General features: G+C 35.2%; 1 pseudogene; it reads left to right on the forward strand.

Annotated features, from left to right (window-relative positions):
• The first annotated feature begins 3,147 nt into the window (after nucleotides 1-3,147).
• Nucleotides 3,148-22,125, forward strand: part of LOC103557644 (UDP-glucuronosyltransferase 2B4-like) — a 39,972-nt pseudogene continuing 20,994 nt past the window's right edge.

A 22,125-nucleotide genomic window follows, 5' to 3' on the forward strand; every position in this document is an offset into this window, starting at 1 on the left:
AACAACAAACCCAAGTGAAAAACTGGCAGGGGGACTAAATAGACATATTTCCAAAGAAGACATACAGACCACCAAATGTGCTTGAAAAGATGCTCAACATCACTAATCATCAGACAGATCGGATCAAAACCACAAGATAATATGACCATACACTGAGACAAATGGCTACTATCAAAAAGATAAAAAGTAACAAGTATCAGTGAGGCTGTGGAAAACAGGGAACCCTCGTACACTGTTGCTGGGAATGTAAATTAGTGCAAGAACTATGGAAAACAGTAGGAAGGTTCCTAAAAATTAAAAATTGAAGTACCATACAATCCAGCAATTCCACTTCTGGATATTCATCTGAAATGAGGAAAACATTAACTTGAAAAGATACACGCACTCCTATGTTCATTGCAGAATTATTTACAATAGCCAAAATATGGAAGCAATCATAGTGTCTATCAATAGATGAATGGATAAAGATGTGAGATATGTATTTATATATATAATGAATATTATTCAGCCATAAAAAAGAATAAAATCTTGCCATTTCCAACAACATGGATGGAAAAGTGTATTATTCTACATGAAATAAATCAGAGAAACACAATTACTATATGACTCACTAATACATGGAATCTAAAACACACACAAAAAATGAATGAACAAAACAAAACAGAAATGGACTCTTAGATACAAAAAACAAACTGGGGGTTTCCAGAGAGCACGGGGGCTGGTGGGCAGGTAAAATAGATGAAGTGGATTAAGAGGTGCAAACTTTCAGTTATAAAATAAGTCATGGGGATGTAACAAGCAGATAGGAAATATAGTCAATAATATTGTATTAACTTTGTATGATGACAGATGACAAATAGACTTCTCATGGTGATCATTGCATAATAAACATAAATATCAAATCACTATAATGTACACCTGAAACTAATATGATATTGTATATCAACTATACTTCAATTAAAAGAAAAGAAACTCCAATACTACTAGGTGCAGACAAGATCAACTATTAAATAAACTCAAAAAGAAAGAGAAAATCTGAATAAGACAATAAAAAAAGAATGAATTATTAATCAAAAACTACCTACAAAGAAAAGCTCAGGCCAAGTTGGTTTCACTGACGAATTTGAGCAAGAATTAATATCAATTCTTCAAAAAGATCCTCCAGAAAATGGAAAAGGAGGAAACACTTGTAAACGTATTCAGTGAAGCCCTGATATTGAAAACACGCATAGACATGACAAGAAAAGAACACAGCAGACCAAAATGTCCTATGAATGTAGATACAAATGTCCTAAACAATATGCGAGCAAACCAAAATCAGAAATATACAAAAGGGCTTCTAAACCAAGAAAAACTGAAATTTATCAAAGGATGCAAAGTGCTATAGGAACTGAAAAATCATTAATATAATATACCATTGTCAATAAAATGAAGGAGAAAAAACACATGATCATCTCAATAAATGCAGAAAAATCATTTGAAAAAATCCAATAACTTTCATGATGAAAATACTCAGTGAACTAGGAAGAGAGGGAAACTTCCACAAATAGGTAAAAGGTATCTACAAACAACCCACAGCTGACATCATACTTGATGGTGAAACACTAAATGTTTTTTCTCTAACATAAGGAGCAAGATGAGGAAGTCCACTCTCATCATTTCTACTTGACAACTTATTGAAGGTTCAAACCAAGACATGGCAATGACATAAAATAAAGAAATACACCTTGGAAAGGAAGACAAAAAACTACATCTATTGGCAGATGAAATGATTTTATATGAAGAAAATGTTTGAGAATTCACCAGGAAATATACAATATACCATTGCAATAAACAATCCAAAATGAAATTAAGAAAACAATTCCACCACAGTCATAATCCCTTAATAACAGGGACATATTCTGAGAAATGCGTCATTAGGAGATTTTGACATTGTAGGAACATCACAGAGTGCACTTACACAACTTAGATGGTATTGCCTACCACACACTTAGGCTGTATGGTAAAATCTTATGGGATCACTGGTGTATATGGGGTCCCTCGTTGACTGAAACCTCGATATGCAGCTCATGACTGTATAATAACACCAAAAGAATAAAATACTTAGGAATAAATTTAACAAAAAAAGTGCAAGCTTATACTGTGGAAACTATAAAACATTGCTGGATATGTATTTAAAAAGACCTAAATAAAAGAAAAGACATCTCATATTCTGAGATTAAAACACTTAATGTGTTTTAATGGCAATTCTCCACAAAATGATATGCAAATTCTACGCAATCTCTGTCAAAATCCCAGCTGAATTCTTTGCATGAATTGACAAACTAATCTTAAAACTCACATAGATATTCAAGGGACCTAAAATTCATCAAACAATCTTGAAAAGGAACAACGAAGTTGGAGGACTTATATTAATTGATTTCAAAGCCAACTACAAACTACGCTACACAAGAAAGCGTGATACAAACATAAGAAAAGCAAATAAATCAATAAAATAGACATTAGAATCACAAATATACTTACACATTGATGGTCAACTTATTTTTGACAAAGAAATGCGCACTCTTCTAAATAAATTCTTCGAGTGGAACTGATTATCCACATGTAAAAGAATGAAGTCAGATCACCTACCTCAAACCATATACAAAAATTCAAAATGGATCAAAAGCCTAAATGTAAAAATAAAACTATAAGACTCCCAAAGAAAAACATAGGTAAACATTGTGATATTGAGATTGGCAATGATTTCTTATATGATGCCAAAAGCACAACCCAATTACAAACGGAGAAACTGGACTTCATCAAACTTAAAACTTTTGTTCCATAAAGGACATCATGAAGAAAGTGAAAAGACAACCTGCATAATTAAAGATACATTTACAAATCATGCATTTCATCAGGGATGTATATCCAAAATATAATTGAAATGCTCTTATAACTGAATAATAAGACAAATAATCCAATTACAAAATTAACAAAGGTTCTGAACAGATATTTCTCCAAGAAAGATATACAAGTGTTGAACAAGCATATGCAAAGGTGTTTAACATTATTAAGATCAGCAAAGAATAACTCAAACCACAATGAGATATGACTTCACTCCCAGTAGCATACCTATAATTAGACAAAATAAGTGTTGTCAAGGATATGGAGAAATTGGAATCATTACATGTTGCTAATGGAAATGGAAAATGGTGCATTCACTTTGGAAAACAGTATGCCATACCCTCAAAGGTGAAACACAGAGTTACCATATACCCAGCAATTCTACTTCTACCTATCTATGCATGAGGAAGGAAAATATGTTCACTCAAAATCTTCATGTGAATGTTAATGACATTATTCATAATATCCAGAAAATGCAAAAACAATGTTGATAGACTTATGAATGAATACTCAAAATATGGGATATCCATACTATGGAAAATTATTTACCAATAAAAAGGAATGAAGGCTGACATGTTACAGCATGGATGAAACCTTAAAACATTATGCTAAAAGAAAGGAACCAGTCAAAAAAGGCCACATATTGCATGATTCCATTTACAGGAAATGTTCAGATCAGGCAAATCTAAAGACAGAAACTAGATTAATGGTTGAATGCAGCTTGAGGGCAGCAGAGATTAGAAAGTTCCATCTAAAGAGTAAAGGTTTATTTATAGATGAGGAAAATGCTCTTCAGTTGATTGTTGTAGTGGTTGCATAATTCTGTGAATATACTATGAATAATTGAATTGTATAATTTAAAGTTCAAGAACACTGCACACAATTGCATCTCACTGGCCACTCTTCTTGAAAATCTTCCAAATACAGCTTACACATACAAGGGCATCACCTCTTAGTAGATAATAGCACGTTTAAGTTAAAACAGATATTAAACACATGCATACAAACAAAGTCATCTACCTTTTGCTTTTTCTACTTGCTATACAAATGCTCTGACTGTGCATATCATCTATTTACTTTGAGCTGTAGGAGTTATATTTTAACTTCTTGATTGATTGCTCCTTGAATATAAGCCTGAGCAATGGTACAAGGGATCAGCAATTTGAAAGGAAACACTGCATTCCACCAAGATCTCTCTGAAATGGATTTCACTTCTGCTGCTGCTACAGCTGAGTTGTTACTTTAGCCCTGGGAGTGCCGGAAAGGTGCTGGTGTGGCCCACAGAATACAGCCATTGGATCAATATGAAGACAATCCTGGATGAACTTGTCCAGAGAGGTCATGAAATGAGTGTTCTGACATCTTCAGCTTCCGTTCTTGTTGATCCTAACAAATCATCTGCTATTAAATTTGAGATTTATCCTGCATCTTTAACAAGAGATGAATTTGAGGGTATTGCCGGAAAAGTAGTCGACAGTTGGACATATCTGACAAAAGAACCGTTTTGGACACAGTTTTCACTACTGCAAGAAGTCTTTTGGGAAATTTCTGATTCTTTGCAAAAGCTCTGTGAAGATGCAGTTTTGAACAAAAAACTTATAATAAAATTACAAGAATCAAATTTTGATCTCATTCTCACAGATGCCATTGGACCATGTGGTGAGCTGCTTGCTGAGCTGCTGAGAATACCTTTCATGTACAGTCTCCGCTTCGTTCCAGGCCATAAAGTTGAAAAGTATAGTGGAGGACTTCCATTCCCACCGTCTTATGTACCTGCTGTTATGTCAGAATTAAACGACCAAATGACATTCATGGAGAGGGTAAAAAATATGTTATATGTGCTTTACTTTGAGTTTTGGTTCCAAACATTTAATGAGAAATAGGATCAGCTTTACAGTGAAGCACTGGGCAAGTCATGTCTTTAGGCGGTGGTTTGAAGTCCTATTTTCCTAGTGCCTTGGAATGCGGGTTTGTATAAACTCAGAGGAATTTGTCTTTTATAAGTGAAATGTTGAAATAAAAATACAAAATCATCTCTCAAACTCACAAATATTATGGAAATGCTTAAATTATTGGGTCAGTTAGAATGCCGTGGTCCATTCCTAGTACAGGACCCGCCAGGAAATCACAAACTAGAAGTTAAAGCACTGAGGAGTTCGTTACGGAATCGCATACCATTCTTTTTATTTGTTTGCTTGTAATAGGCTTTATTTCATAGAAGAGTTTTAGGTCCTCAGCAATATTGAGTAGAGATTTTCCTTATGCCTTACTCCCTCACATGCATTGGCTCCCCTATAATCAACATCCCCCACAAGAGAAGTAGATTTGTTACAGTTGAAACTATATTGACACACCATTGTCATCTAAAGTACATATTTTATGTTAAGGTTCTACTTTGGTGATGTACATTCTTTGAGTTTGGACAAAATTATAACGTCACATGTCTACCATTATAATATCATAAGCATAGTTTCACTGCCTAAATATACTCTGCGCTCTGCTTAATCATCCTACACATCAACTTTACTATAATTTTTTTCATCCTCAATAAAAGTCATTAGAAATTTCACTAAATATCTTGATCAACAAAGATATATAGATTGAGGAGTAACATATTTCTAGAACAACAGTCTATGGAGCCATAAGGTAATTGTTTCCACTCATTTGTTCATTTCAAAAACAAGTTATTTTGCCACATTGCCTGAAGGAGTCCTTCAGAAATGAAAGATATTATGTCTCTATCTCAGACACGTGAACCTATAACTGGAGGTTCTAATGATTACACAGTCCTTCACTAAGTACTCACAAAACATCTGTTTTAAAGGCCTAAAAGTTTGTTGAAGGTGGACATACAAGTTACTAGTCCATATTTTTTAAAAACAATGTCTCTCCATTAAAGATAAAATGATCCACAATTAAGGGTGAGCACACCTATTTCCATACTTTATGAAAAAAATTTCCAGCTATTTTTTGGAAATACATTTATTTAATATGCAAAGATTATTAAGCTCCTTATGTGAACCAAATACCAGTGTGGCCATACTTTCTAAGCCTTAGTTTACTGGGAAAATCTAGGATCAAGGGAATAGCTTGCTAAATTGTAAAACTGGAGGGAGCGCTTCAGGGAAACAAGTGTCCGTGGGTATGGTAGGGAGAATTGATGGAGCAGTTGAAATCATTGTTTACATTTGCATCAATTACTTTTGCAGCTTTACAGAAAAGCAAATGCAAGTTTAATTCTTTAGTGGCTTAGGTTTAATAATTGTTCATGATTGTGAATGCAGTGATGTGATCTTAGAGATGAAAGTCTTATGGTTTGTCATATATATATAAACAACACATATAAAACATGTATATTATATATACACATACACGTAATTGTATTGTGAAACTACAGACACGTTTCAATCTCTTTGGCTATGTCATTGTAAGCTCTTTTCAGAAAATTACCTGGTATATTCACACTACAAAACTCTCATTTCCTTACTTTTATTTGCTTTTTTTCCTTCTGGAAGACCTACTTCATTCTCTGAATTAATAAGGAAAGCTGAAATGTGGCTTGTTCAAAACTATTGAGATTTTGAATTTCCTCACGAATTCTTACCACATTTACAATTTATTGGAGGATATCACTGCAAACCTGCCAAACCCCTGCCTAAGGTGACCTATTCCTGTCTGTGTGGTTGGTTTACTTTCCATTTTCATTTGAATTGATTCTGTGTTCTTTATGTAGAATGTTTGATTACAGTGAGAGATACGGGAAGCTGTGTAATGTGACCAATTAGCAACTCATATATTTCAATACCATTACAAGACTCTGAATTTCATTATCATTGTAGAATAAAGTAATATACCTGAAAGATTTGGGGAATAGGGTCAGTTAAATTAAGGCCTCACTATTCGACACATAAGAAAGTAACAGTCACTGATTCAAAGGTTTTCTTGTTTTTGTTTTTTTTCTAGCTGAAGAAGATTTGCTTTGAGTTATCATCTGTTGCCCATTTTCCTTTGTTTGCAAGTCCTTTGCTGCCACAGCATGGACACTGACAGACAAGTGGTGTAGGTCCGCGACCAGGTCAAAGCCTGGGCCACCAATGCAGAGTGCACTGAACTTAACCACTAGGCCACGAGGCATGACACTCAAAGAATATTCTTAAAGTGACTAGAATACTCCAGAGCTATGTGCTGGATATGCAGAGGAGCATTTTAGACACAATTTTCCCACGTACATACCTAACATTTTACTTGGAAACCTAGGAATATAAGCATGTAATAAAACCTGTGTGAAGTATTAAAATAAGGAAAGACCACAGTGCTAAAGAACATCCAGTGGGTATCATAGAACAACAATGATTAGGGGCAGAAAGTATACTTTTATGTTGGAAAGGTTACATCATTAATTTCCAGATAGAAAAGAACTAATAATGAATTTAAAACAGAGGGACTGAACAAAAAAAAGGTTGAGTATGCAGTTTTGACAAAATATCCAGGAAACTTTTGACTCTTCTCCATTTGTTTTTCTTGGGAGGAGAATAGGCTGAGCCATAAGGAATTATTCTAGTACTGAAAGTAATAAATTGATTTTAAATTGGCAAGAATGTGGGAACACATGTCAGAATAATTCAGAAACAATTCCTGGCAAGAGGTTGACCTGTTCTCTGCTGCAGGAAGCCTGCTGTACCTCTCCCACTGTGAGGCATCTGCTCACGGGGGACTCAGGGAGGTGATGATGAGGGCCCCTCACAGCCAGTTACACATAGCACATTCTACTAGGACATCCTTTTGACAATATGATTTCAGGGCAAAAGCTGTCATACATAAACAAATCAGAAATATGGTCACTCAAATAAGTAATATGCATGTATATTTCTGGATTATAAATAAGAATCTTAGGGTGATTTCATGGAAACTCCAAACAGTAATATCAGGCTCATTTTTCTGATGAGTCTGAGATTACTCCTCAGCAATTCTCCAGCCTTTAAAGAGTGATTTAGGGGGAGCATGGGAAATACTGACAAAGCTGAGTTAAGGTGAGGTATAAATTATTATAGAGCTGAGAGGAAAAAGATGCAAACTCATCTCAATCACAACAAAATTTTTGTAGTGCACATAGTCAGAGAAAGAAAATACTAATGACTAAACTAAAATACTTCTCCAGTAAACCTGCATGGTATAAACACAACTGATGTAGCAGAACTATAACAATAAAGACTCAAAGGTGAGTCGCCATCCTGCCATGTGGCCTCCTTCCAAGGTCTATATTAGTAATTAATGACAGTGTAAATGAAGAGACTAGGTATAATATTGTCTAAGAACATATTCTCTGCACTACTGTGTACTGGCTCTATTTAACTTCTTTCTTACACACACAGACACACATTTGTACAGATACACATAATAAAGGAAATTAATCTCACATCAATTGTATCATTCCAAAGGAACTGAGGGATTAGATCTGTTATAAACAGTCATTGAGGAAAACAGAATGGAGGTTCTTCAAAGAATTAAAAATAGAATTACCATAAGGTCCAGCAACTCCACTTTTGGGTATTTATCAAACACAATTGACATTAGGATCCTACTGAGATTTACGCACACTCATCATCATAATAGGACTATTCACAAGAGCCAAAATGGAGAAGCAAACTAAGTGTCCAGCAACAGATGAATTCATAAACAAAATGTGAAATTTACACACAATGGAATATTACTCAACCTTAGAATTGAAGCAAATTCCAACACAAGCTACAACAGGAGTGAACCTTAATGACATTACTCTAAGTGATATGGGGCATACACAATATGACAAATACCATATGATTCACTTGTATAAATTATCTAGACTAGTCAAATTCATAGAAGCAGAAAGTAGAATGACAGTTGCCAGGGAATTATTGTATAATGGGTGTAGTTTCGATTTGCAAGAGGAAAAGTTCTGAACATTGGTGTACAACAATGAGAAGGTACATACTACTCAACTATACACACAGGAATGGTTAAGATGGTAACTTTTATGTTATGTATATTTTACCACAGTTAAAAACAAACAGGCACTACTCTAGTAATTCCTGATAATAGATGAATTTCTATCCTTAGTTGTTGGCAGCAATCGTTTCAATAATGTAAACTATGCAGTTGTTCTTTTGTGATGGAGTAAATTATTTCTTCATAGAAAATGGAAGAGTTTGCCCAGAGCTCCAGAGAAAATGGTACTGTGGTTTTTACTCTGGGGTCAATGGTCAGTAACACGACAGAAGAAAGAGCCAATGTGATTGCATCAGGCCTTGGCCAGATTCCACAGAAGGTAAAACAAAGTAACTTATAGCAGACAACTATTTAATGCATCTCTTAAATTTTTAAAAGGATTTGATTACAGAAATTTCCTACATGAAAGGTAAACTACATCTTATTACGAAGGATCAAATTTATCTCACAAATGACTTTAACAGCCAAAGTATACATGGCATGTGCCAACAGTGCAGAAGGTGTTTTTGATTGACAATAATTTTGGCATTAACATTGGGATCAGATTAAATACATATAACAGATGCAGCATGAAGTTTGGGAATTATAATGGTATTATGGGCAGGTACACATATCATCAAATTCTGCTCTGTCATTTGCTCCTTTTCCTTTCCTGAGGGCACTCTACATGCTACAGATGTTCTCAGAAAGGAGTTAAGGGCTGGTCCCATGGTGTAATGGTTAAGTTCAGAGTGATCAGCGCCAGTAGCCTGGGTCTACAAATTCGGATCCCAGGCATGGGCAAACACCACTCGTCAGCCATGCTGTGGTGGTGACCCACATACAAAATAGAGGAAGATTGGCACAGATGTCAGCTCAGGACTAATCTTCCTCAATGAAAAAAAATAAAACAGAGGAAGATTGACAACAGATGTTAGCTCAGAGTTAATCTTCCTCAGCAAAAAAAGTAGAAATAAAGAAATAAATAAGGCAAATTTTAACAGTAACATTAAGCAAGAAATGAAAACAGTCAGAAAAGCATCCTGAAGTTTAGGTTTGCCACATAATCCAGGCTTCATTTGCTTCCTCTCAATTTCCGAAAAGGCCTATTCAATGTGCTGTTCAGGGAGCTATACATAGAAAGGATGGCCAAGGCTCACCAAGCTGCATCCAGGTACCCATCCAGCCACGATGATTTACAGAGAGAGAATAAACAACTGGAAAACAAGAAAGAGAAAACACTGAGCTGTGGTTCTGGGCCCTGCTGAAGTTTGAAACAGGAAAACATAAAATAAAGAGTGGAGGTGGGTCAGCCCTTAAGGTGACCCTGTGTTTTACAAAATATGGATCTGCAAGGACCTTGCTTCTAATCCATCTGAGTAATAACTCCTCTCAATAGAAGAAGGAGAAGGGAATCTAAAAAGGAGTCAATTCGAAGCAAGGCTAGCATAGGAAAGTTTCAGATGTTTTCTTCTCTGTAAAATATAGCAGTAGGTTATTTCTAATATATAGAACATACCTGGAGTCTCTGTGTATTTGTGAACTACTTTTTAGTTTCCTAACTGATACAGCTTTCTGCTTATCATCTATGATAATTTGATGAGAACTGAAGTTGCTTTAAGACTCATATAGCAAACACATGTTAACCACTGGTAATTTAGAATCCAGCTTATGAGGATCGTTTGGGAATTCCAAAATCTGTAACTAATTTTGGTACTGGACTTGGAAATGGCCTGGCTATAAGAAACCATATTGATCAATGCTGTCAAGGTTGGAGTGCATCCTTAAAATGTTAACAGTCAGTTGAACAAGGTTTAGAATCATTGTGATACTCAATTTTTTTCGACAGCTATACTGTTATTTCCAAAGTACTAAGATACTCTTCTTTTCAACATTTAAAGAATTTTCAAACCTGGCAATAGTGATAATACTCAGGATTCACACAAGAAATTATTACTTAAATTTTTCTTGGAAGTACTTGGATAAATAATTAGAAACTTAAAAGAAACTAAACGTACTTACCAAGAAGAAATTATTTATTATTAAAAATGGTTAATAAAGAGAATTATTTTGTTCTCACAAATAGCTGATGCACACATTTCCATTTTTGCAAATCAAAAGATGTAAAACTGTAATGATATAAATTATACAAGTGGATATAAGTAAGCCATTTCTCCCAACGCTCAAAAAAGAAATAAGGAGGCCAATATTAAATTCGGAAGCTGAGAGCTAGTATAATAAATAGTTAAAATAAATTAGCAGATCATTAGTAATTGGCCATTTTTTGGCACTAGAATTAAAACGACTGCCTAAAAAAATTTTATGTGCTTGAATTGGTCATTGAAAATTTCATTTCTCTAGTGCAAGTGTGAAACGTCATGATTGTAAGCAAAGTGGATTGAATATAAAATAAATGTATGAAAGACGAGAATTCCTATTGTATCCGTGTTTTATTGGTTCTCATTAGTTAGCACCTTTTCTCCTCATTTCCTTATCTGTCATAATAAATAGATTTAACTAGAGGGCTCTTAATTATTTAGATTCTAACGTGCTATACTTTGAAGTTCAACTCATGGAATCAGGCATTTTCTTTATTTTAACAGGTTATATGGAGATTTGTTGGCAAGAAACCAGATACCTTAGGGGCAAATACTTAGCTCTATAAGTGGATCCCCCAGAATGACCTTCTCGGTAAGATTCTGGAAAATGAACACTATAATGAGAGTAACTCCAACTAGATGATAATAGTTCAGCAGGAGACAAATTTATTGAACATTTATTATTTGAAAGCTCAAAATTAAAATCTAACTTTCTTATACTTATTTCCCAGTCGGAGGGAGAAAGGACAACTGTAACCTTTCCTTCCTCTGATTCCTGCACCACCACCCTCAACCTCCTGCTGCCTTTACATGATACTTATCAGACTCAGTGATTTCACTATTTCGTTAAGAGAATATATTCTAACATTTCCCCTTCCCCCTTTTTTTCCAACCCATTCTTCTTTTATCCAACATGTTCTCTTTCAATTTTGTCCACCTGGCCATCATGTATTCACTTTTCATGTCTGAAGGCATACACTAATCTTCTCTGTGGCCTTCAATTATCTCCACAGCAAATTTACATTCTTCTTCCTCTGATCTCTGAAAGACATTTTAACATAGTTCCATGTATGTAATAATGTGTTATCTAGAAGACAAGGCCTCTTTCAGTGTCTCATATTGCCCTACTCTCATTTTATTCTAATACTTAATGGTTTGCTGAAATTCACCCTATCCTAGTCATCTAAAAACCACAGCCTTTATAACTCATGGTGGAGCCAATGGCATCTATGAGGTGATATACCATGGGATCCCTATGGTGGGCATTCCTTTGATTGCGGATCAACCTGATAATGTTGTTCACATGAAGACCAAGGGAGCAGCTGTTAGACTGGACTTCAGTACAAGGTCAAGTACAGATATGCTCAATGCATTGAAGACAGTCATTAATGACCCATCGGAAGTATCACAACTTTTTAAATAAGCAGTATTTACAGATAGATCCTTTAACCAATGATGAGTATGAATTTCATCCCATTTTTAAGGGGCCAATTATGAAATTATTAACATTTTTAATGTTAATATTCTTAGTTATTTTTATTTTCACCCAGACATTTATTTCAAAGTTGTATCTTAACCCCATAGATTTAATAGATAACCAACTTGGGCAACAATTATCTCCTCAAATAATGTAATGTTACGTAGGTAATTGTAAGAGGGACACAATTTTAAAATATGATAGAACCCAAGAAGGAAAGAATGGTGAACAAGAAATATAAGTTCCTTCAATTCAGTGGCTAACATCTCTGATATTGTAGACCTCTTTATATCAAAAATTGATTTTATTATTATTTTAGCAGATTTTGTAATGAGATATAATTTACATACTTATAAAATTCACCATTAAAATTATAAAATTCAAATATATGTAGTATGTTTACACAGCTATGAAACCATAACCGTGATATAATTTAGGACATTTTCCTCACCACAAAAAGAAGTGTGACATGCCTAGAAGTCATTTCCCATTCGCAACTGCCCAAGCAACCATTAATCAAACTTCTGTCTCTATATATTAGACCTTCTGGACATTTCATATACATGGACTCATACAGTATATGGTCTTTTGCAACTGTAGTCTTTCACATAGGATAATGTTTTTGACTTGGTTCCCTGTCGTAGCTTTGTAATGCTGAGTAATATTCTATGATAAGGACATAGTACATTTTATTTACCCATTCATCAGTTCATGGCTTCTTTGGTTGTTCCACATTTGGCTATTAAGAATATTGCTATATATGCTTTTGTCTGAATACATATAAAGATATCAGTACTTACAGTAAATCTAAACAGACTAAATCATTTAAAGACAAAGATTGTGAGAATGGATTTCAAAAACTAATTTTATATTGTATGTACAAGACATCCTTAAATAGAAGAGTATAAAAGTCCTAAGTACAAAGGTAAGAAAAGATCTTTTTCAACAATAACCATAGAAAGATGTAAAACTATACTAATATCAGACACAGTAGAACAGAAACATTGATAAAATAAAAATAAATACTTCATAATGATAAATAGGTTAATCCTTCAAAACAATACAAATTATTAATTTGTAACACCTACTAATAAATCCTCCAAATAGACAAAGTAAAGGTAGACAAAAAGAAAAAACAGATGGGAAGCGTGTCAAGATGGTGGCATAGGCATATGCTGAATGGACCCAGTCCCACAAACACAAACAGGTTATAATGATTTTTGTAATAATTACCCATGAGAGAGAACTGAAAACTGGATAAAGAGAACTGCCACAACAAGGCAAATCCTGATTGAGGCAGAAGAAGCAGAAATTCCTGTCTGGAGAGAAAAGAAAAGCTTCGCAAGCCATGGAGCTTCACTGCAGACTGGCCAGGAACAATCATACAGTATTCACTCCTCCCTGGAGGAATAGGGGACCTGAGTAGGGAATGTTGTTGCTAAAAGCACCCTTCAGACTCAGCACAACTGAGACATGTCTCATAATATCTGGTTTTGCTGGCTATTAACTTCAGTGAAGAATATCCCTAGAAAAGCTATCATAAATAAGTGGACAAAAGCCAGTTCTTAGAGAGTGCAGGCACAAATTCACCCATTTCAGAAAGCAACCTGAAATCACCAGGAAGAAAGGTGCATAGTCCTTTGCTGAAAAGAGGCTCAGCTGATACGCTCTGGGTGCATCTTGGTGAGAGGTGAGAACTCTGATGGAACTGAGAAAGTGGTGGCAGCCATTATTATGACTGAGTACAAGTGCGTTGACACAGATAATGGGAGATGACACTGGAGTTCTTCTCTGGCCGGTTAGGCCAGGATCTACCCTCCCCTCTAGAGGGCAAACTTAATCCAGCTCAAACAGGGCAGGCAGCCCTCACTAGGAACTGGCCCCACCCAACAGCAATCCCTCCAGCAACTTTTCCACCTGGTTCGCCTGGGTGCCTGGATCCTCTGCAGACAGGTGAGACAGTCTGCCTCTGTAGGGCAGGGCATGAGGGAGGCGAGAGTGGAGAGTGTAGGGTATTGGTGGAGTGTACGGGGGACTCTGCACTGGGGTTATGGGGTCAATTCCAAGGGGTCAGGAAGTATCACAGGCTAGGCCAGTGATGACAGTGTGTGTGGACTTGTGGGTCATGGGGCTTATCAGCTCAGATGAGCTGTGTTTCTTAAAAAGACAAATAAGGATCTGCCTCATCTTCCAAAACATGAAACAATTGGGTGCACCTGTGCCTGGGGCCAGCCCCGTTAATCTGCAAGCCCAAGAGAGCTGACAATAACATTGCAGGCAGGAGGCCTACAGCAATTGTAAGTCCCTGAGACATGCAACCAGCCATGCTGAGAGCCTACTCACTTAACAGAAAAATTGCAAGAGGAATATGCCATTAGACCTTGCAGGCAACTGTGCTCAGGCTCCCCAAACCCAATAAACTGATTGAAGGGTGCATAGCAGCCAAACACTGCTGAGCACTACAACCAGCTCATCATGGGGACAGCCTAGACTTCATGGGCATCTACAGCAAGAGCAACACCACCACAACAGAAGGACACACTTTGCTCACACAGGGGTCACTCTTGGAAAATCTGGAACTGGTGAGGAGAGTGAAGCACACTGCTGGACCTTCAAAGGTGTCTCCTACACAAGGCCACTTCTCCAAGATCAGAAGATGTAGCTGACCCACCGAAAACACAGATATAAGCACAGAGAAAGAGGTAAAGAAGGAGGCAAGGAATACATTCCAAGAAAGGGAACAGGACAAAACTCCAGAAAAGAACCAAATGAAACAGAAATAAATAATCTACCTGACAAAGAGTTCAAACAAAATGTCATGCTCACTGATCTTGGGAGAGAAATGGATGAAAACAGTGAGAACGTCAACAAAGAACTGGAAACTATAAAATAGAACCAATCAGAAATGAAGAATAAAATACTGGAAATGAAAAATTCACTGGAAGGACTCAATAGCAAAGTAGATGATATGGAAGAATGAATCAGTGAGCTGGACAAAAGACTAGAGGAAATCACCCAAGCTGAAGGGATAAAAGAAAAAAGAACTAAAAAGACAGAGAACAGTTTTAGGGAACTCTGGGACAACATCAAGCGCACTAACATTCACATTATAAGCATCCCAGAAGGAGAAAGAAAGACAAAGGGACAGTGAATCTAATTGAAGAAATAATAGCTGAAAACTTACCTAACCTAAGGAAGGAAACAGAAATCCAAGTAAAGGAAGCACAGGGAGCACCAAATAAGAAAAATAGAAAGAGGCCCACACAAACACACATTATAATTAAAATGTCAAGAATTATATAGAGAGAGGAAATCCTAAAAATGACAGAAGAAAGGGAACAAGTGACATACGAAAGAAACCCCTTAAGGCTGTCAGCTGACTTTCCAGCAGAAACTTTAGAGGCTATAAGGGAGTGGCATGATGTATTTAAAGTGCTGAAAGGAAAAATCCTACAGCCAAGAATACTCTATCTGGCAAGGTTATCATTCAGAATGGAAGGAGAGATAAAGAGTTTCACAGAGAAGCAAATATTAAAGGAGTTTATCACCAAGAAACCAGTCTTACAAGAAATGATAAATGGACTTATTTAAGTGGGAAAGACAAAATCACAAATAAGAATAAGAATATTATCAGCAATTAGGCAATAAAATCACTGGTAAAGGCAAAAATACAATAAAAGTAGCAGATCAACCACCTATGAAGACAATATGAAGGTCACAAGACAAAAGGGCTAACATTATCTATTTCAGTGAGAAAAGGGGAATGGATACACATACAGAAAATAAGAGGTTAGATACTATATGGAAAACACAAAATGTTGGAGGAGACAAGTAAAGGAGTAGAGCTTTTAGAAAGAGGTCAAACTAAAGAGACCATCAACTCAATATAGATTGCTATAAATGTAGACTATTATGTATGAACTTTATGGTAATCACAAACCAGAAACCCATAATAAATACACAAATAATTAAGATACAGGAATCCAAACATAATGCTAAAGAAAGCCATGAAATCACAAAGGAAGTGTTAAGAGGGGAAGAGAGGAAAAGAGAAGAACTACAAAAACAACCAGAAAAAAAGTAACAAAATGGCAATAAGTACATACTTATCAATAGATAACTTTAAGTGTCAATGGAACAAATACTGCAATCAAAAGGCACAGGATGGCCAAGTGGATAAAAAAGCAAGACTTATATGTATGCTGCATACAAGAGACATACTTCAAACCTAAAGACACACACAAACTGGAAGTCAAGGGATTGAAAAAGATACTCCAACAAGCAAAAGGCAATGAAAAGAATGCTTGGGTAGCAATACTTATCTCTGACAAAATAGACTTTAAAACAAAAACTGTAACAAGAGACAAAGAAGTACTGTACATGATAAAGGGAACAATCCAAGAAGAGGATATAATGCTTGTAAATATCTATGTACCCAACATAGGAGCATCAAAATTTATAAAGCATTTATTAACAAACATAAAAGGATAAATAGACAGCAACACAATGATCTTAGGGGACTTTATCACTCCACTGACACAAATGGATAGGTCACCCAAACAGAAAATCAATAAAGAAATATTGGCCTTAAATGAATTCTTAGACCAGATGGACTTAGTGGATATATAGAGACTATTCCATCCACAAACCACAGAATACACATTCTTTCCAAATGCACATGAACATTCTAGGGGATTGGTCACATATTAGGCCACAAGACAAGTCTCAATAAATTTAAGAAGATTGAAATAATACCTACCATCTTTTGAGACCACAAAGGTATGAAACTAGAAATCAACTACAGGCAGAAAATCAGAAAACCCACAAATATGTGGAGATTAAAGAAAATGTGGCTGAACAATGATTGGATCAATGAAGAACACAAAGGAGAAATCAAAAAATACCTGGAGACAAATGAGAATGAAATTACAACATGCCAAAATCTACGGGATACAGCAAAGGCAGTTCTAAGAGGGAACTTTATACTAATACAGGCCTACCACAACAAACAAGAAGTATCCCAAATAAATAATCTAATGCTACACCTAAGAGAAGTGGAAAAAGAAGAATAAACAAAGCAAAAATCAGTAGAAGGATAGAAATAATAAAAATGAGAGCAGAAATAAATGACATGGAGACTAAAAAAATAAGGGAAAAAATCAATGAAACTAAGAGCTTATTGGTTGAAAAGATAAACAAAGTTGACAAAACTTTAGCTAGACTCACCAGGAAAAATAAAGAAAAGGCTCAAAGAAATAAACTCAGAAATTAAAGAGGAGAAATTACAACAGACACCCCAGAAACACAAAAGATTATAAGAGAATATTACAAAAAGCTATGCATCAAAAAATTAGATAATCAAGAAGTTACAGATAAATTCTTAGAATCATACAGCCTTCCAAAATTGAAGCAAAAAGAAATAGAGAATTTGTATGGACCAATCACCAGTAAGGAGATTGAAACATTAATCAAAAACCTCCCAAAAAATAAATTTGCAGGAACAAATGGCTTCCCAGGTGAATTCTACCAAACATTTAAAGAAGACATAATACCTGTCCTCAAACTCTTCCAAAAGTTGAAGAGGAGGGGAGATTTTGCAACTCAATCTACGAAGCCAATGTTATCCTGATACCAAAACCAGACAAGGACAATACAAAAAGGAAAATTACAGGCCAATATCACTGATGAGCATAGATGCAGAAATCCTCAATAAAATACTATGAAGTTGAATCCAACAAGACATTAAAAAGATCACACACCATGACCAAGTGGGATTTACTCAGGGATGTTTCAACAGCCACAAACAAATCAACATGCTACACCACATTACAAAATGAGGAATAAAAATCACACAATCATCTCAGCAGAGGCAAAGAAAGTATTTAACAACATGCAGCATCCATTTATGACAAAAACTCTCAACAAAATGGGTATAGATGGAAAGTACCTCAACATAATAAAGGCCACATATGACACACCCACAGCTAATACCGCTCTCAATGGAAAAAAAGAGAAAGCAATCCCTCTAAGAACAAGAACCAGACAAGGATGCCCACTGTCACCAACCTTATTTAACTTAGTATTGGAGGTCTTAGCCAGAGGAATCAGGCAAGGGAAAGAAAGGAAAGGAATCCAAATCGGAAAGGGAGAGCTGAAACTGTCTTTTCGGATGGCATGACGTTATATATTAAAAAATCTGAAAGAATCCACTAAAAATTTTTTATAAATAATAAATGAATACGATCAAGTTGCAGGATATAAAATCAACATAGAAAAATCAGTTATATTTCTATACACTAACAAGGAAGTAGCAGAAAGAGAAATTAAGAATACAATCCCATTTACAACTGCAACAAATAGAATAAAATATCCACGAATAAACTTAACCAGAGGGGCAAAGATCTGCACACTGAAAACTATGAAAGATTGTTGAAAGAAACTGAAAAAGACACAATGAAATGGAAAGATATTCTGTGTTGTTGCATTAGAAGAATTATCATAGTTAAAATATCCATACTTCCTACAGCAATCTACAGATTCAACGCAATCCCTACCAAAGTTTGAACAACACTTTTCACAGAAATAGAACAAGGAATTCTAAAATTTACATGGAACAACAAATGACCCCACATAGCCAAAGGAATCTTGATAAAAAAGAACAAAGCTGGAGGTATCACACTCCAGATTTCAAAATATACTACAAAGCTATTTCATCCAAAACAGCATGGTACAGGTACAAAATCAGACACACAGATCAGTGGAACAGAATTGAGAGCTCAGAAATAAACCCACAGATCTATAGACAGCTAATTCAACAGGGAGCCAAGTACATACAATGGAGAAATGAAAGTCTCTTCAATAAATGGTGCTGGGAAAACCAGAAAGTCACATGCAAGAGAATGAAACTGGACCACTATCTGAACCTGTACACAAAAATTAACTCAAAAAGGATTAAAGACTTGAATGCAACACCTAGAACCACTAAACTTCTGGAGGAAAACAAAGGCAGTATGCTGTTTGACATCAGTCTTAGCAACACATTTTCAAGTACCATGCGTGACTAGGCAAGGAAAACAATACAGATAATAGACAAATGGGACTTCATCTAATTAAAAGTCTTCTGCACAGCAAAGGAAAACATCAACAAACCAAAAAGACAACCTAACAACTGGGAGAAGATATTTACAAGCCATATATCTGACAAGGGGTTAATATTCAAAATATATAAAGAACTCACATATCTCAACAACAAAAAAACTAAGAACCCAATTTAAAAATAGGCAAAATAGCTCAACAGACATTTCTCCATAAAAGATATACAGATAGTCAATAGGCACATGAAAAGACGGTCAACATCACTATTTACTAGGGAAATGCAAATCAAAGCTACAATGACATATCAACTCACTTCCGTCAGTATCACTATAATTAACAAGACAGGAAATAATAACTGTTGGAGCTGATGTGGAGAGAAGGGAACTCTCATACTCTGTTGGTGGGAGTGCAAACTGGTACAGCCACTATGGAAAACAGTATGGTGATTCCTCAAAAAATTAAAAATAGATCTACTGTTTGATCCAGCTATTCCACTGTTGGGTGTTTACCCAAAGAACATGAAAATACAAATACATAAAGATATATGAACCCTTATGTTCATTGCAGCATTATTCACAACAGCCAAGACTTGGAAGCAACCTAGGTCCCCATCAAGGGATGAATGGAGACAGAAGATGTCATAGATATAAACAATGGATTACTACTCAGCCATAAGAAATGATGAAATCTGGCCATTTGTGACAACATGGTTGGAACTTGAGGGCATTATGCTAAGTTAAATAAGTCAGGGGGAGAAAGTTGAATACTGTGTGATCTCATTCATAAGTAGAAGACAAAAACAATGACAAACAAACAGCAGGAAACAGAGATCGGATGGGTGGCTACCAGAAAGGGAGGGGGAAGGGAGGAGGGCGAAAGGAGTAATTAGGCATATGTATGTGGTGATGGATTGTAATTAGACTTTGAGTGGTGAACATGATGTAATCTACACAGAAATCGAAATATATAATGATGTAAACCTGAAATTTATATAATGTTATAAATCCTGTTACTGCAATAAATAAAGAATTAAAAAAATACACAAATCTATAGTTATAATAGGATGTTTTTTAAAGATCTTTTTCTATGATATAGTAAAAGATAACAAAATAAATAAGTACATAAAAGGTTTGAAGAACGTAAGTTGAAAAAGTAACGTATTTGAGATATATACATTATATTTTATATATATATACATACAGATATGTCATGATGGTGAAAACACATTTTTCTAAAGCATATAGAATAATTAATGGAATGGACCATCCATGCTGGGGCAAAACTAAGATTTAGTATTTGTAAATTTTCAAATTTTAAAGAGGATAATGTCTGGCCAGACAAGAATTAAGTTAGAAATCATTAAAAAAAACTGCTAAATTTTGAATATTAAGCAATACATTTCTAAATAATTCAGAATCAACAAAAACAAATAATCATTCATGCACCATCTTCTCAGCAATTCCCTTCTAGGAATTACCCAAAAGAAATGAATAAATATATAAACCAAAACACATTTAAAACAATATTTACATCAGCATTAGTAGAAATGGCCAAAATATTATTAATAATCCACATGTCTGTGGATAATTGTGAAGAGATAATCTGTGGTATTGTCAGACATTGGATACTATACAGCAATGGAATTCACCAACGACTGCTATGGAAAGGACAAAAACAAATGAATGTTACTGATTCCAATATATGACCCAGGAAAACCAATCTATGATTTTAAAAATAATGGTAGTAGTTAATTTGTAGAAGAGATTAGTGACTAAAAATTCCAGAAGAATGGGGAGCTTCTAGTAGCTTGTGGTATCCAATACCAATATGTAGGTGGTAGGTACATTTAGTATTCACTTCAGGATGATTTTCTAGCTGATTGTGAAATGTTGAGCTCTTCACTTAGGATATGCGCATTTTTCTTCTGCATTTTTTTACTTAAATTAAAGGTATATTTTACAAAACTTATTTAGAAATCTAGAAATCAAATAGGAAAAAAATATAGAAGAAATGCCTAGGGCTGCTATTAGGGTGGCCAGGAAGAGCCTGTGTGAGATGTGACACAGAAACTAATGCCTCCATCAGAAGTAGGAAGCAATCCCTGGGGTGTTTCAGGGATGAGCGCTCGAGGACAGGGACAGAGGGGACATAAAGTGCAAAGGTGCTGACGTGGGGACACAGCTCAGTGACACAATTCTTATTTAGAAACTTCAAGACATCATTCTAAAATTGCATTCATCATCTGATTTATATCCTTAGAATGGTTCCTATCATTTTCTATGCGAGTAAAGATTTAACTTTCCCATCTTATCTTCATCTTTATTTTTTAAAATAGTGGTCTTCATAAAATTCCAATTTAAAAAACAAATAGTAGATGAAGACTCAAATAAAAATTTACTTCTGCAATACTATGACGTTTATTTTGAAACTTATATATGGCACTTGAAAGACTTTTCAAGGGAATAATATGCTTAAGCAAATTACCTTCCTTTCAATGTTGTTATCCTTGTGTTTTTCGTTTAGATAGAAAGAGAATGCTATGAAATTATCAAGAATTCAACATGATCAACCAGCGAAGCCTCTAGATCAAGCAGTCTTCTGGAT

The sequence above is a fragment of the Equus przewalskii genome, chromosome 3, assembly GCF_037783145.1.
Source record: "Equus przewalskii isolate Varuska chromosome 3, EquPr2, whole genome shotgun sequence".
NCBI classification, from domain to species: domain Eukaryota; kingdom Metazoa; phylum Chordata; class Mammalia; order Perissodactyla; family Equidae; genus Equus; species Equus przewalskii.